Source organism: Tachyglossus aculeatus, chromosome 12 (assembly GCF_015852505.1).
Source record: "Tachyglossus aculeatus isolate mTacAcu1 chromosome 12, mTacAcu1.pri, whole genome shotgun sequence".
Classification (NCBI taxonomy): Eukaryota; Metazoa; Chordata; class Mammalia; order Monotremata; family Tachyglossidae; genus Tachyglossus; species Tachyglossus aculeatus.
The window spans coordinates 15,212,427-15,228,486 of NC_052077.1; the positions used below are offsets into that span (position 1 = coordinate 15,212,427).

A 16,060-nucleotide genomic window follows, 5' to 3' on the forward strand; every position below is an offset into this window, starting at 1 on the left:
TTTGCCCTAGGCATGGGGAGCAAACAATAAATCTGTCAGTTAGTGCAGCTGTTGATTTCCCTCCTGCTGGAAATGCCCAATTTGTTTGTTCTTTAGGAAGTTATAAAAAAAACTCCATTAGGAATCAGTTTTGGCATTGGACCGAATCCAGCTGCATCTCAGATTTAGAAACCTCATGGGGAAAGGCCCTAGGGAGAGGCCTGATTTCACCTGGATGAGGCAAGACTAAAGATTTAAAGGCTGGGGGGAAATCCCCTGAGAAATCCCATTTTCTTTTTGCCTTTTTTTAAATGTGGAAAATGTTGATGTTAATGGTTTGTATTTTCAAGTTGTATTTTTCTAATAATGATAATAAGAGTGATATCTGTTAAACACTTACTGTGTGCATAGACACAGACAGGATAATCCAGTCCTGTCCCACATTCAGCTGACAAACTGTAGGAGGGAGAATTGGTATTTATGGGCCCTCCTGTAGCCAACAGCAGGCTCTGTGAGACCATCCCAAACTCCAGCTGTCATGACTGGACACGTCTTAAAAACAACTACTGGTATTTTTAGCATCAGGTCAAGATAAGAGAGTGTCTTGGAGATTAATGTGATTACATTTGGCATAGTTTGGATTTATTGGTCTAGTTTCCGGGGCTCAGGTGTTCTCGAGTTGGTAGTAAGTTGGAAAACTGTGGAGTCTAATTCTCCTATCGATCAACTGTTTTTATTGAGCACTTACTGTGTGCAGAACACTGTACTAAGTGCTTGGAGATCTCATCTGAAGATACTGCTGGGAAGGATGGGGGAGTAGCAGAGAGGTTTGAGAGCTGGGGGGATGGAGAAGGGGGGGAGTGACTTTGGGGAGCTCAGACCTGATGGAGTTAATTTTACTAATGAATTAGCAGGCTAGATCGTTGGAGGTGAGGGATGGGGGTGGGGGAGGAACAGAGACGTCAAGTGACTTGCCCAGCATCCCACAGCTGAGAAGTAGCAGACTGGTATTAGAACCCAGGTCCACTGATTCTCAGGTCCATGCTCTTTCCACTGACACACTGCTTCTTACACCCTCCCCCCCCCCCACATACACTCACCGCCCCCCAATACACTCACCCCCCCGCCCCCAGACTTGACAGCCATGCATATACTCACAAAGTGCTTTTCCTTGGCGGCTAGTTGCAGCAGGCCACCCCAAATTCACTCTAGTGTCAAGGAGTGTCTTGAACGAGTTATCTTCACCCACTGCCTCGAATTCCTCAATGCCAACTCCCTCCTTGACCCCCTCCAATCTGGCTTCCGTCCCCTACATTCCACCAAAACTGCCCTCACAAAGGTCACCAATGACCTCCTGCTTGCCAAATCCAAAGGCTCCTACTCTATCCTAATCCTCCTCGACCTCTCAGCTGCCTTGGACACTGTGGACCACCCCCTTCTCCTCAACACGCTATCCAACCTTGGCTTCACAGACTCTGTCCTCTCCTGGTTCTCCTCATCTCTCTGGCCGTTCATTCTCAGTCTCTTTTGCGGGCTCCTCCTCCCCCTCCCACACCCTTACTGTAGGGGTTCCTCAAGGGTCAGTTCTCGGTCCCCTTCTGTTCTCTATCTACACTCACTCCCTTGGTGAACTCATTCGCTCCCACAGCTTCAACTATCATCTCTACGCTGATGACACTCAAATCTACATCTCTGCCCCTGCTCTCTCTCCCTCCCTTCAGGCTCATGTCTCCTGCCTTCAGGACATCTCCATCTGGATGTCTGCCCATCATCTAAAACTCAAAATGTCCAAGACTGAACTCCTTATCTTCCCTCCCAAACCCTGCCCTCTCCCTGACTTTCTCATCACTGTTGATGGCACTACCATCCTTCCCGTCTCACAAGCCCACAACCTTGGTGTCATCCTCTCCCCTCCTCAAAAATCTCCAGTGGCCACCAGTCAACCTACGCATCAGGCAAAAACTCCTCACCCTGGGCTTCAAGGCTGTCCATCACCTCGCCCCCTCTTACCTCACCTCCCTTCTTTCCTTCTACAGCCCAGCCCACACCCTCCACTCCTCTTCCGCTCACCTCCTCACTGGGCCTCGTTCTCTCCTGTCCCGCCGGCCACCCCCATCCCACATCCTCCCCCTGGCCTGGAATGCCCTCCCTCCGCACATCCACAAAGCTAGCTCTCTTCCTCCCTTCAAAGCCCTACTGAGAGCTCACCTCCTCCAGGAGGCCTTCCCGCACTGAGCCCCCTACTTCCTCTCCCCCTCCCTATCCCCCCTGCCCTACCTCCTTCCCCTCCCCACAGCACCTGTATATGTTTGTACATATTTATTACTCTATTTTACTTGTACGTGTTTACTATTCTATTTATTTTATTTTGTTAATATATTTTGTTTTGTTGTCTGTCTCCCCCTTCTAGACTGTGAGCCCGTTGTTGGGTAGGGACCGTCTCTACATGTTGCCAACTTGTACTTCCCAAGCGTTTAGTACAGTGCTCTGCACACAGTAAGCACTCAATAAATACGATTGAATGAATGAATGAATGAATGAATGAATCAGCAGACATGTTCCCTGCCAATAACAAGCTTATAGTCTCCCCTGTGTGAAGCACGGCGTAGTGGATAGTGCATGGGAATAGGAGCAGAAGGTCGTGGGTTCTAATCCTGACTCCAGCACTTGTCTGCTGTGTGACCTTGGGTGAGTCATTTCATTTCTCTGTGCCTCAGTTCCCCCATCTGTAAAATGGAGATTGAGACTGTGAGCCCCACGTGGGACAGGGACTGTGTCCAACTTGATTTGCTGGTATCCACCCCAGCACTTAGTGCAGTGCCTGCCAGAGAGTAAGCGCTTAACAAATACCATCATTATTCCTCTGAGTTTCTCCAGGCTCTCTCTACTCCTTGCCCGCCTAGATCCCCTGCAAGAAGCAGATGTTAAGCACTTAGTACAGTGCTTTGCACACAGCGAATGCTCAATAAATACGATTGAATGAATGTATTTTCACCCGCACCAAGATGGGAATCCCCATCTAGTTGGGAAGTGTTAGGCACCGACTCATTCCACTACCTTCTCTGTAATTCTAAAACACTTTGCAAAAGTATTGTTGGGAAGAAGAATAGCAATACCCTTCCCCATGGCAGAAATGCTGCCAGCCTGGGGGAAAGTGTCACTGCTGGATACTCTCCCAGGCAATGCTAAGTGTCACAATCAGCATGAGAACATCACAGAACAGTCTCGAACTCAAGGGCAGAGGCATCTATCTCCCTTTGTCCTTATGATGACTCACCCTTCCCAAAGCGGTGGGGAAAAGGGAGGGAGGGAGACAGGAGAAGGCCAGAGAAGCCAGATGCAATTGATTGAGAATGTCATATTGAATTGCCTTCAGGTCACAAGACATTGAATCCTTCTCATATTGTATTCCAGTTATCCATTTCCTTTTGCAGTTAACCTTGCCGCATACCCTGGATAACAAAAAAAAAAAGTGTGGTGAAATTTATTTGTATAAATGGATGCTGTATCTTTGCCAGAGGCCAACAACCCATTAGCAAGAAAACGGAAGGCTGATGCAGAAGAAAAGAACATCTTAGGTGCGGAGAAACACCACGGCCTAGTGGCTAGAGCACGGGCCTGGGAGTTTGAAGGTTCTGAGTTCTAAATCCCGGCTCTGCCACTTGTCTGCTGTGTGACTTTGGGCAGGAAACTTAATTCTCCGGGCCCCAGTTACCTCATCTGTAAAATGGGGATTCAGAATGTGAGCTCCATGTAGGACATGGACTGGGTCCAACCTGATTAGCTTGTATCTTCCCCAGCACTTAGGACAGTGTCTGCCAAATAGTAAGCGCTTAACAAATATGTGGAAAAGGGGAGGAATAAAATCACATTTACTCAGTGAGAGTTTCCCTTTCATGTTCAGCTCAGCCACGTCTCTAAGGACTTTTGAAACTATTTGCAAGATTGCTTGGGTGCAGTGTCCAAGGGGGCAGGGCCAGAGGTATGGGAGCGGCCGCAGATGCAAATATGAAAGTGCTAATAGGGATCTGGGAGCGGAGCACAGTGACTCTAGAGCACTGGAAATGGGCCAGATGTTCCCCAGGGAGTTGCTCTAGGTTCAGGACTTTGAATGGGCTCCATTATGTTGCGTTGAGCATGCATGCAGCATAACACAATGATATAATGACACCCGGTGTGCACAAAAGGTAACATAATGACATCAAGCAGAAAATTACATGCACGTGCAGTGTAACAAAACGATGTCATATGCAACAGGGGAGGGGCCAGTGAATTGTCCCCTGCCTCAGGGCGGCCAGATGTTGGATGACGGGCCCGATCCCCGTCCTCTGAGCAGCCTCTTCTGGTTCTTAGCAAGTCATCAGCTATGGATGAGTCCCTTGACGGAGAACCAAGTGGGCATTTAGTAATCCAATTATTCCAGTGTCCCAGAAGGGAGCAGAAGTAATGTAAACAAAGCCTTTTTGCACATAGTTACATGGTGACGATGATGCATAGCTAACTCCCTTGCAGGTATAACGCTGCTTTGAGATGACACGGAGTCCATCTTCTACTCCCGAAACACTGTCCCTCTGTGGCTTGAGGCCAGGAGTGGGTGAACATTCAGGGCGATTGGCTTTCAGCAGCAGTGATTCCATCCCTGGCTTCTCTATGCTCTTTTCTCAATGCTTCCCTTTGCTCTATGCTCTTATCCAGGAACCACCCCCTCTAGACTGTAAACTCATTATGGGCAGGGAATGTGTCTGTTTATTGTTATACTGTAGTCTCCCAAGTGCTTAGTACAGTGCTCTGCACACAGTAGTCGCTCAATAAATACAATTGACTGACATGGAGTAGCTAGAGCATCCCCAGCCCAACCAGCTGTAGTGAGAATTTGGAAGTGGACCCCATTTCCTTTTCCCTCTGCCACCCGGGAGCAAACACTGATTTTTTTTTTTTTAGTGGTATTTGTTAAGCGCTCATTAAGTGTCAGACTCAGTGCTGGGGTAGATACAAGACAATCAGGTTGGACACAGTCCCTGTCCCACATGGGGCTCACCGCCTTAATCCCCACTTAACAGATGAGGTAACAGAGGCACAGGGAAGTTAAGTGACTTGACCAAGGTCACACAGCAGAGTGGCGGAGGTGGGATTAGAACCCAGGTCTTCTGAGTCTCAGGCTTGTCTTCTTTCTGCTAGGCGATGCTGCTTCTCAAATACTAGTTCTCTACTTGGCCTCAAGAGAAGAACTCAGTGAAGGACTGATTGAGAAAAGCAACATAGTCCATCCATTCTGGAGAAATAATCATCATCATCAATCGTATTTATTGAGCGCTTACTATGTGCAGAGCACTGTACTAAGCGCTTGGGAAGTACAAATTGGCAACACATAGAGACAGTCCCTACCCAACAGTGGGCTCACAGTCTAAAAGGGGGAGACAGAGAACAAAACCAAACATACTAACAAAATAAAATAAATAGAATAGATATGTACAAATAAAATAAATAAATAAATAGAGTAAAAAAAATTGTACAAACATATACATATATACATATATACATATGTATATAATATGTATATATGTGTAATGTATATATATGTATAATGTATATATGTGTATATATATGTATATATGTATATATATGTATATGTATATATGTATATCATCGTCAATCGTATTTATTGAGCGCTTACTATGTGCAGAGCACTGTACTAAGCGCTTGGGAAGTACAAATTGGCAACATATAGAGACAGTCCCTACCCAACAGTGGGCTCACAGTCTAAAAGGGGGAGACAGAGAACAAAACCAAACATACTAACAAAACAAAATAAATAGAATAGATACGCACAGATAAAATAAGTAAATAAATAAATAGAGTAATAAATATGTACAAACATATATACATATATACTCTAAACTCTAGACTTCAAGCTGCTGCTCTTCTAGCTTGTGGGCAGGAAACATGCCTATCAAATCTTTTATACTGTACTCTCCTATATGTGTGTGTGTGTGTGTGTGTGTGTAATGTATATATATGTAATATGTATGTATATATATATATGTATATAATACATATGTATATGTATATAATGTGTATATAATAATGACCCTGGAGATCCAGGGAAGAGAAAACACCTTCCTTCTGCCGGTTCATTATTCTCCATTTGAAGCTGGTGCCAGTCTACTCCATATGGTGAATGACTCTGTAAGGCAGTTGGGCTGTTGCCCACTCTACTTGTTCCCCAGCTTTCTTGTTGAAATGTCAGAGGCCAAGGAAAGTAGTCATGGCTGTACTAATAACAGAACTGTACCCTACCAGCCACCAGGTTCTCTAATGGCATTAAGAACAGGTCTTATGATACCCCGTGCAAGAAGCAGCGTGGCTCAGCGGGCTTTGGAGTCAGAAGTTATGGGTTCGAGTCCCGGCTCTGCCACATATCAGCTGTGCGACTTTGGGCAAGTCACTTAACTTCTCTGTACCTCAGTTCCCTCATCTGTACAATGGGGATTAAGACTGTGAGCCCCCCCGCCGTGGGACAACCTGATCACCTTGTAACCTCCCCAGTGCTAAGAACAGTGCTTTGCATGTAGCAAGCACTTAATAAATGCCATTATTATTATTAAAATCCTTGCACTACGCACTCAGCGTGCCGACGCATTCTCTCTCCTTCCCACCAAATGTGGACTTAAAACAACCCGTTCTCTTCTTAGGACCAGGAATGCAAAGTATTGAGAGGGCTTCTAGACTGTGAGCCCACTGTTGGGTCCAAGCGCTTAGTACAGTGCTCTGCACACAGTAAGCGCTCAATAAATACGATTGATGGGTCGGGACCGTCTCTATATGTTGCCAACTTGTACTTCCCAAGTGCTTAGTACAGTGCTCTACACACAGTAAGCGCTCAATAAATACGATTAATCGATTGATTGAATCATGACATTCCTCCCGAATTTGGTATGGTATGTGTTCCTGGCTGAAAATATTCCAACAGTATTTGAGAAATGCCATGTAAATTTAATTTTTCTGTTGAGCTGTGTTATTTGCCCCTTAATTTTCTCACCAGAGTTTTTAAACGGTATTTGTTAAGCGCTTACTGTGTGCCAGGAAACGTACTAAGCGCTGGGGGTAGATGCAAGGTGAGCGAGTTGATGTTTGCCAGTCTCAGAAATTTGCTTCAAACCTGTGACCAAATTCTCCTTTCACTCTATTTCAAAATTCCAAGCCTATTCTCAGGATAAATGCAGTAGTCATTCTGTATATTATGGGAACATTTTAAATGCTGGTTAGAAGAATGTCACATTTTAAAGTATTAAATGGTTAGGTAAAGTAAATAACACTTTATTATTAGACTCAGTTTTCCAGCAAAACGAATTATTAATAATAATAATGATAGTATTTGTTAAGCACTTACTATGTGCCAAGCACTGATAGAAATCGAATGAGGTTAATTGCAAATATGTTTGAATCAATCAATCAATCAATCAACACTATTTACTGAAGACCTACTATTATATCTAGCCCTGTGCTTGGAACAGTGCTTGGCACATAGTAAGCCCTAAACAAATACCATATTATTTATTTATATTTTATATTATATATTATATATTATATTATTATATATTATATATTTTATTTATTATATTATTATTATTGTTACGTGCAGAGCACTGTATTAAGCACTTGGGAAAGTACAATAGAATTAGTAAACATGCTCCCTGCCTTCAAAGATCTTACAGTATTGTTGAAGAGGCAGGCGCTAAAATAAATTTCAGAAAGGAGGAGGCAATAGAGTACAAGGATCTGTACATAAGGGACATTGGGGTGCGTGAATACTCAAATGCTTAGACGTGTTTGTTTTTTGTTGTCATATTGTACTCTCCCAAGCGCTTAGTATAGTGCTTTCCACATAGTAAGCACTCAATAAATAAGATTGAGTGAATGGATGAAGTGGCAGCCTGTGAGATATACGGTGGTGAGAAGTTAGTTGAAGAAGGCCTCTTGGAGTAGCGATGATTTCAGGAGGCGCTTTGAAGATGGGTAGAGCAGTGTTTTCATCATCATCGTCATCATCATCAATCGTATTTATTGAGCGCTTACTGTGTGCAGAGCACTGTACTAAGCGCTTGGGAAGTACAAGTTGGCAACATATAGAGACAGTCCCTACCCAACAGTGGGCTCACAGCCTAAAAGGGGCTCGGGGTGGGCATTCTAGGCAATAGGGAGGGCGTTAGCAAGTGTGTTAGTTTGAGAGGAACAAAGAATTAGCTGGGGCATATGGAAGAAACGAGAGTGGATAAGGGGGAGGAATCTGGCTGAGTGCTTTGAACTTACTACTGGTTAGGAGCGTCTGATGTGTGATGTTTGTGTGGCCTCGTAGAAAGAGTCTGGACCCAGGAGACAGAGGACCTGGGTTCTAAACTTGCCTCCATCACTTGTCTGCTGTGGGACCTTGGGCAAGTCGCTTAACTTCTCCGTGCCTCAGCTCCTTCATGGGTAAAATGGGGTCTCCCTCCTATTTAGACTGTGAGCCCCACGTGGGACCTGATTACCTTGTATCTACCCCAGCACTTAGTGCAGCGCTTGGAACATAATAAGGGCTTAATAAAAAATCACAATTATTATTATTATCATTGTTGTGAGTAGTAACACTTTCCCAAGTGCTTAACATAGTGCTCTGAACACAGTACAATAATGATCGTAATAACATTTAACACTGATCATAATGATTGCTCTGCACATAGTAAGCCCTCAATAAATACGATTGATTGATTGATTGATTGGAGGTATTTGAGGTGAAGGGAGAAATGAGTGCAGACAATTTTTTTTAAAAAAATATTGCTCTTATTTTCCAAATACCACAATTCTGTTTCTGGGTATTTTCCAGAAATACGTCACCTATCTAAACGTAAAAATGAATTAGAAATCTGGCTTTATCCTGATATTTGTGCTTAAAACTTCAGTGAAACTGGAGAAGAATTTTAGGGAACAGAAGTTTTAACTCGTGAACAATTTTACACTTAGGATTGAGGGGGAAAAAAAGAATGAAGCTTTTTATTCTGTGCCTTAGGGCTCAGCAGGCCTCTTCTATATGATTGTGAAATGTACTTTTGTGACTGTACCATTGTATTTTACATCCTCCTGTTATGGCCATCTTCCAGCTGTCCCTCCCACGACAGGCACTCAGTTCTGTGGGGCAAAGCAGGTGCTTTTGAAACGTGCTCCGGCCTGTCAAGGCCACTTAGGTGGAGGAAAGCCGGGAATAATGTACAGGCGAGAACCTGTTCACTTGGGCTCAGAGCTGTTTCTCATTGTGCCTGTGTCCAAACACAAATGTGCCGGCTGTTGGACCACTAAGAAACGGTAGTTAGGCTGGTAGAATACACCGTTCAATCAATAAATAGCCTGGCTTTTCTCCCACTTAGCTCCTCTAATGCCAACCTACCCCTGGTCCTTGGCTTCCCTTCTGTTTTCCTGTGAATCAATCAATCAATCAATCAATCGTATTTATTGAGCACTTACTATGTGCAGAGCACTGTACTAAGCGCTTGGGAAGTACAAATTGGCAATACATAGAGACAGTCCCTACCCAACAGTGGGCTCACAGTCTAAAAGGGGGAGACAGAGAACAAAACCAAACATACCAACAAAATAAAATAAATAGGATAGAAATCCCCCTCACAACTCACTTCTGCTAGACTACTACTCTCCATCTTCAGTTCTCTGTCTCCCCCTTCTAGACTGTGAGCCCACTGTTGGGTAGGGACTGGCTCTATATAATAATAATAATAATAATAATGTTGGTATTTGTTAAGCGCTTACTATGTGCAAAGCACTGTTCTAAGCGCTGGGGGGAACACAAGGAGATGAGGTTGTCCCATGTGGGGCCCACAGTCTTAATCCCCATTTTACAGATGAGGGAACTGAGGCACCCCCTCGTCCCCCTCTCCATCCCCCCGTCTTACCTCCTTCCCTTCCCCACAGCACCTGTATGTATGTATATATGGTTGTACATATTTATTACTCTATTTATTTATTTATTTTACTTGTACATTTCTATCCTATCTATTTTATTTTGTTGGTATGTTTGGTTCTGTTCTCTGTCTCCCCCTTTTAGACTGTGAGCCCACTGTTGGGTAGGGACTGTCTCTATGTGTTGCCAATTTGTACTTCCCAAGCGCTTAGTACAGTGCTCTGCACATAGTAAGCGCTCAATAAATACGATTGATTGATTGATTGATTGAAGTGACTTGCCCAAGGTCACACAGCAGACATGTGGGGGAGGTGGGATTCGAACCCATGACCTCTGCCTCCCAAGCCCGCCCTCTTTCCACTGAGCCACGCTGCTTCTCTGTATGTTGCCAGCTTGTACTTCCCAAGCGCTTAGTACAGTGCTCTGCACACAGTAAGCGCTCAATAAATACGATTGATTGATTGATTGATTGATTGATCTCCACCAGGAAGCTTTCCCGGACTAATCTCTCATCTTCTCATCCTATTTTCCCTCCCTACTGTGTCACCTATGCGCTGAGTCTGTACCTCCTAAGCACTTACATGCTCACCCCACTCCCCCATCTTTATATTCAGTTGCATCCCTTCCATGTAATTTTATTTTCATGTCTGTCTCCCCCATGATATTCTAAGCAAGGATCATGTCTACAAGATCTATTGTACTTTCCCAAATACAGTAAGCACTTAATAAATCCTCTTGATTGATAGTATTTATTGAGGGTTGAGTGCAGAACCCTGTACTAAGCTCTTGAAAAAAATCCAATAGAATTAATAGACATGATCCCTGTCCTCAAGGTGCTTACGATCTATTCGGGGAGACAGACACTAAAATAAATCACAGATAGGCAGAAGCGGTGAAGTCAAAGATTTGTTTGTAAGTACCTCCTTCCCTTCCCCACAGCACCTGTATATATGTATATATGTTTGTACATATTTATTACTCTATTTATTTATTTTATTTGTACATATCTATTCTATTTATTTTGTTTTGTTGGTATGTTTGGTTTTGTTCTCTGTCTCCCCCTTTTAGACTGTGAGCCCACTGTTGGGTAGGGACTGTCTTTATGTGTTGCCAATTTGTATTTCCCAAGCGCTTAGTACAGTGCTCTGCACATAGTAAGCGCTCAATAAATACGATTGATGATGATGATGATGATTACTCTATTTATTTATTTTACTTGTACATATCTATTCTATTTATTTTATTTCGTTAATATGTTTGGTTTTGTTCTCTGTCTCCCCCTTTTAGACTGTGAGCCCACTGTTGGGTAGGGACTGTCTCTATATGTTGCCAACTTGTACTTCCCAAGCGCTTAGTACAGTGCTCTGCACACAGTAAGCACTCAATAAATACGATTGATTGATTGATTGATTAGGTGATGCACAAGTGCATCAACTTGCTATTCTCCTGGTCACGCAGCTACTGACACTGCACTTTCGTTCTTCCAGATTTCTTTTTTTATGCATTTTTTATTTTAATGGTCTTTGTTAAGTGCTGATTATGTGCTAAGCACTGGGCGGGGGGAGGGGGGCGAAATAAGGATATCAGGTTGTCCCACGTGGGATTCACAGTCTTAATCCCCATTTTCCAGATGAGACAACTGAGGCCCAGAGAAGTGAAGTGACTTGCCCAAAGTCACACAGCTGACAAGTGGCAGAGCAGGGATTAGACTGTGAGCCCACTGTTGGGTAGGCACTGTCTCTATATGTTGCCAATTTGTACTTCCCAAGCGCTTAGTACAGTGCTCTGCACACAGTAAACGCTCAATAAATACAATTGATGATGATGATGACCTCTGACTCCCATGGCCGGGCTCTTTCTGTAATCAGGTTGTCCCATGGGGGCAACGGTTTTAATCCCCATTTTTCAGATGAGGTAGCTGAGGCCCAGAGAAGTTAAGCGACTTGCCCAGGGTCACACAGCAGAAAAGTGACAGGGCCGGGATTAGAACCCACAACCTCTGGCTCCCAAGCCCGGGCTCTTTCCACTAAACACCACCACAATTCCCAGCGCTTAGAACAGTGCTCTGCACATAGAAAGGGCTTAATAAATGTCATTATTGTTATTTTTTTTTCAAAAGAATCCTTGTTCTTTCAATCCTGTCTTTTTCACTGTCCAGCTTTCGGATCCACACATCTGGAAACAACCCTAGAATTGACAATTCTGTAACAAATAACAAACGCCATCATAATCATTATGATTATAGCGTTCGGCGCACAATCCGTGCTTAGCCAATGGTACGATTATGATCCAGCGCTTAGAACAGTGCTTGGCACATAGTAAGCGCTTAACAAATGCCATCATTATTGGGGGAAGCAGCGTGGCTCATTGGAAAGAGCCCGGGCTTTGGAGTCAGAGGTCATGGGTTCGAATCCCGGCTCCGCCACTTGTCAGCTGGGTGACTTTGGGCAAGTCACTGCGCTTCTCTGGGCCTCAGTTCCCTCATCTGGAAAATGGGCATGAAGACTGTGAGCCCCAAGTGAGGCAACCTGATCACCTTGTATCCCCCCAGCGCTTGGAACAGTGCTTGGCACATAGTAAGCGCTTAACAAATGCCATCATTATTATTATTATTATTATTATTATTATTATCATTATTATGTTATTGCACGCTTCTGGCGATGAGCTTCTAGACTGCGAGCCCGTTATTGGGTGGGGATGGTCTCTGTTGCCGAATTGCCGTTTCCAAGCGCTTAGTACAGTGCTCTGCATATAGTAAGCGCTCAATAAATACGATGAATGAATGAATGAATGAATGAATGAATGAATGAATGAATGCATTTTTGTCCATCAGTTGCCCGCGTCGGTCTCCATGGTGCTGTTGCCAAGGAGACCGCCGAAGCGTCGCGGGGTTGGCCCCGCCCAGCCTCCGCCTCCCCCCCCCACGCGATAGGGCAGAGTTTGAGCCAATCAGAGGGAGGGCGGGCTTCCGAGGGAGCCAATCAGAGGGAAGGCAGCGCTCCGAGGGGAGCCAATCACAGGGAGGGCGGAGTTCCGCGGGGAGCCGACCACAGGGAGGACGGAGCTCCGCGGGAAGCCAATCACAGGGAGGGCGGAGCTCCTCGGGGAGCCAATCACAGGTAAGGCAGCCCTCCGCGGGGAGCCAATCACAGAGAGGCCGGCGCTCCGCGGGGAGCCGATCACAGGGATGGAAGCGCTCCGAGGGCAGCCAATCACAGGGAGGGCGGAGCTCCGCGGGGAGCCAATCCCACGGAAGGCAGCTCTGCGAGGGGAGCCGATCATAGGGCGGAGCTCCGCGGGGAGCCAATCACAGGGAAGGCGGAGTTCCGCGGGGAGCCAATCACAGGTAGGGCGGAGTTCCACGGGGAGCCAATCACAGGTAGGGCGGAGTTCCACGGGGAGCTAATCACAGGGAAGGCAGCGCTCCGGAGGGGGGGGGAGCCGATCATAGGCAGGGCGGAGTTCCGCGGGGAGCCAATCACAGGGAAGAAGGAGTTCCGTGGGGAGCCAATCACAGGGAAGGCAGCGCTCCGAGGGGAGCCGATCATAGGCGGGGCGGGGTTCCGCGGGGAGCCAATCACAGGGACGGCGGCAGCGTCGGTTCTGCTCCCCGACTTCCGGTTCCCGGCGCGCGGGCCGGAGGCAGGGGCGGGACCGTTGTTTCCGTTGGCGGCTGGCGGCGTTGGAAGCAGCAGGTAGCGGGAACGGGAGCCCCGCCGATCCTTCCGCTAAGAGGAGAAGGACGAACCGGGGGCGTCTTCCCTTCCCCCTTCCCCTCTCCTGCCTCGCGCTGACCTGGAGGGGGCGCTGCGGGTCCCGGGGTGCGGTGCTTCCCCGCGCTGACCTGGAGGGGGCGCTGCGGGTGCCGGGGTGCGGCGCTTCCCGCGCTGACCTGGAGGGGGCGCTGCGGGTCCCGGGGCGCGGTGCTTCCCCGCGCTGACCAGGAGGGGGCGCTGCGGGTCCCGGGGCGCGGCGCTTCCCGCGCTGACCTGGAGGGGGCGCTGCGGGTCCCGGGTTGCGGTGCTTCCACGCGCTGACCTGGAGGGGGCAATGCGGGTCCCGGGGCGCGGCGCTTCCCGCGCTGACCTGGAGGGGGCGCTGCGGGTCCCGGGGTGTGGTGCTTCCCGCGCTGACCTGGAGGGGGCAATGCGGGTCCCGGGGTGCGGTGCTTCCCCGCGCTGACCAGGAGGGGGCGCTGCGGGTCCCGGGGCGCGGCGCTTCCCGCGCTGACCTGGAGGGGGCGCTGCGGGTCCCGGGTTGCGGTGCTTCCACGCGCTGACCTGGAGGGGGGCAATGCGGGTCCCGGGGCGCGGCGCTTCCCGCGCTGACCTGGAGGGGGCGCTGCGGGTCCCGGGGTGCGGTGCTTCCACGCGCTGACCTGGAGGGGGCAATGCGGGTCCCGGGGTGCGGTGCTTCCCCGCGCTGACCAGGAGGGGGCGCTGCGGGTCCCGGGGCGCGGCGCTTCCCGCGCTGACCTGGAGGGGGCGCTGCGGGTCCCGGGGCGCGGTGTTTCCCGCGCTGACCTGGAGGGGGCGCTGCGGGTTCTGGGGTGCGGTATTTCCCGTGATGTCCTGGAGGGGGCGCTGCGGGTCCCGCGGCGTTATGCTTTCCCTCGCTGACCTGGAGGGGGCGCTGTGGGTCCCGGGGTGCGGTGTTTTCCGCGCTGACCTGGAGGGGGCGCTGCGGGTCCCGGGGTGGATGCGGTGCCCCGAGGGCTGCTGGGAGTGGCGTCTCCCCCAGCCCCGTGGCGGGAGGTGCCTATTCATTCATTCATTCATTCCATTGTATGTAGTGAGCGCTTCCTGGGTGCAGAGCACTGGACTGAGCGCTTATTCACTTATTCAGTCCTATTTATTGAGCGCCTACTGGGTGCAGGGCACTGTGCTAAGCGCCTGGGAAGTACAAATGGGCATCAGGAGGGGGTGGCGTCTCCCCCACTCCCCCTCGGGATGGCTGCGGGGAGATGCGGTGCCCTGGGAGTGGCGTCTCCCCCAGCCCCTTGGTGGAGGTGCGCATTCATTCGTTCCCTTGTATTTATTGAGCGCTTCCTGGGTGCAGAGCACTGGACTGAGCGCTTATTCATTTATTCAGTCCTATTTATTGAGCGCCCACTGGGTGTAGAGTCCAGTGCTCTGCACCCAGTAAGCGCTCAATAAATAGTTGATTGATTGCAGAGCAGTGTGCTAAGCGCCTTGGAAGTGCAAATGGGCAACAGGAGGGAGTGGCGTCTCCCCCATCCCACCCCCGGGATGGCTGCGGGGAGATGCGGTGCCCTGGGAGTGGCGTCTCCCCCAGCCCCTTGGCGGGAGGTGCGCATTCAGTCATTCCATCGTATTTAGTGAGCGCTTCCTGGGTGCAGAGCACTGGACTGAGCGCTTATTCATTTATTCAGTCGTATTTATTGAGCGCCTAATGGGTGCAGAGTACAGTGCTCGGCACCCAATAAGCGCTCAATAAATGCGATTGACTGATTGCAGAGCACTGTGCTAAGCGCCTGGGAAGTACAAATGGGCATCAGGAGGGAGTGGCGTCTCCCCCACCCACCCCAGGTTGGTGGCGGGGAGATGCGGTGCCCTGGGAGTGGCGTCTCCCCCAGCCCCTTGGCGGGAGGTGCGCATTCATTCATTCCCTTGTATTTATTGAGCGCTTCCTGGGTGCAGAGCACTGGACTGAGCGCTTATTCACTTATTCAGTCCTATTTATTGAGCGCCTAACGGGTGCAGAGCACTGGACTGAGCGCTTATTCATTTATTCAGTCCAATTTATTGAGCGCCCACTGGGTGCAGAGTCCAGTGTTCTGCACCCAGTAAGCGCTCAATAAATAGTTGATTGATTGCAGAGCAGTGTGCTAAGCGCCTTGGAAGTGCAAATGGGCAACAGGAGGGAGTGGCGTCTCCCCCATCCCACCCCCGGGATGGCTGCGGGGAGATGCGGTGCCCTGGGAGTGGCGTCTCCCCCAGCCCCTTGGCGGGAGGTGCGCATTCATTCATTCCCTTGTATTTATTGAGCGCTTCCTGGGTGCAGAGCACTGGACTGAGCGCTTATTCATTTATTTAGTTGTATTTATTGAGCGCCTTCTGGGTGCAGAGCACTGTGCTAAGTGCCTGGGAAGTACAAATGGGCAACAGGAGG

General features: G+C 48.5%; 1 protein-coding gene across 2 annotated transcripts in view; it reads left to right on the forward strand.

Moving 5' to 3' along the window:
* The window catches only part of ELMOD2 (ELMO domain containing 2), a 94,771-nt gene that overhangs the window by 45,012 nt on the left and 33,699 nt on the right, over positions 1 to 16,060 (forward strand). Inside the window, exon 1 of one of the 2 annotated variants that reach the window (XM_038754988.1) lies at positions 13,581 to 13,623. The exons of the other annotated variant lie outside the window; for it this stretch is intronic. The gene's annotated coding sequence lies outside the window, so the exon portion shown is untranslated. Of the gene's footprint in view, positions 1 to 13,580; positions 13,624 to 16,060 lie in introns of those variants that run through there. 2 annotated transcript variants of the gene reach the window in all.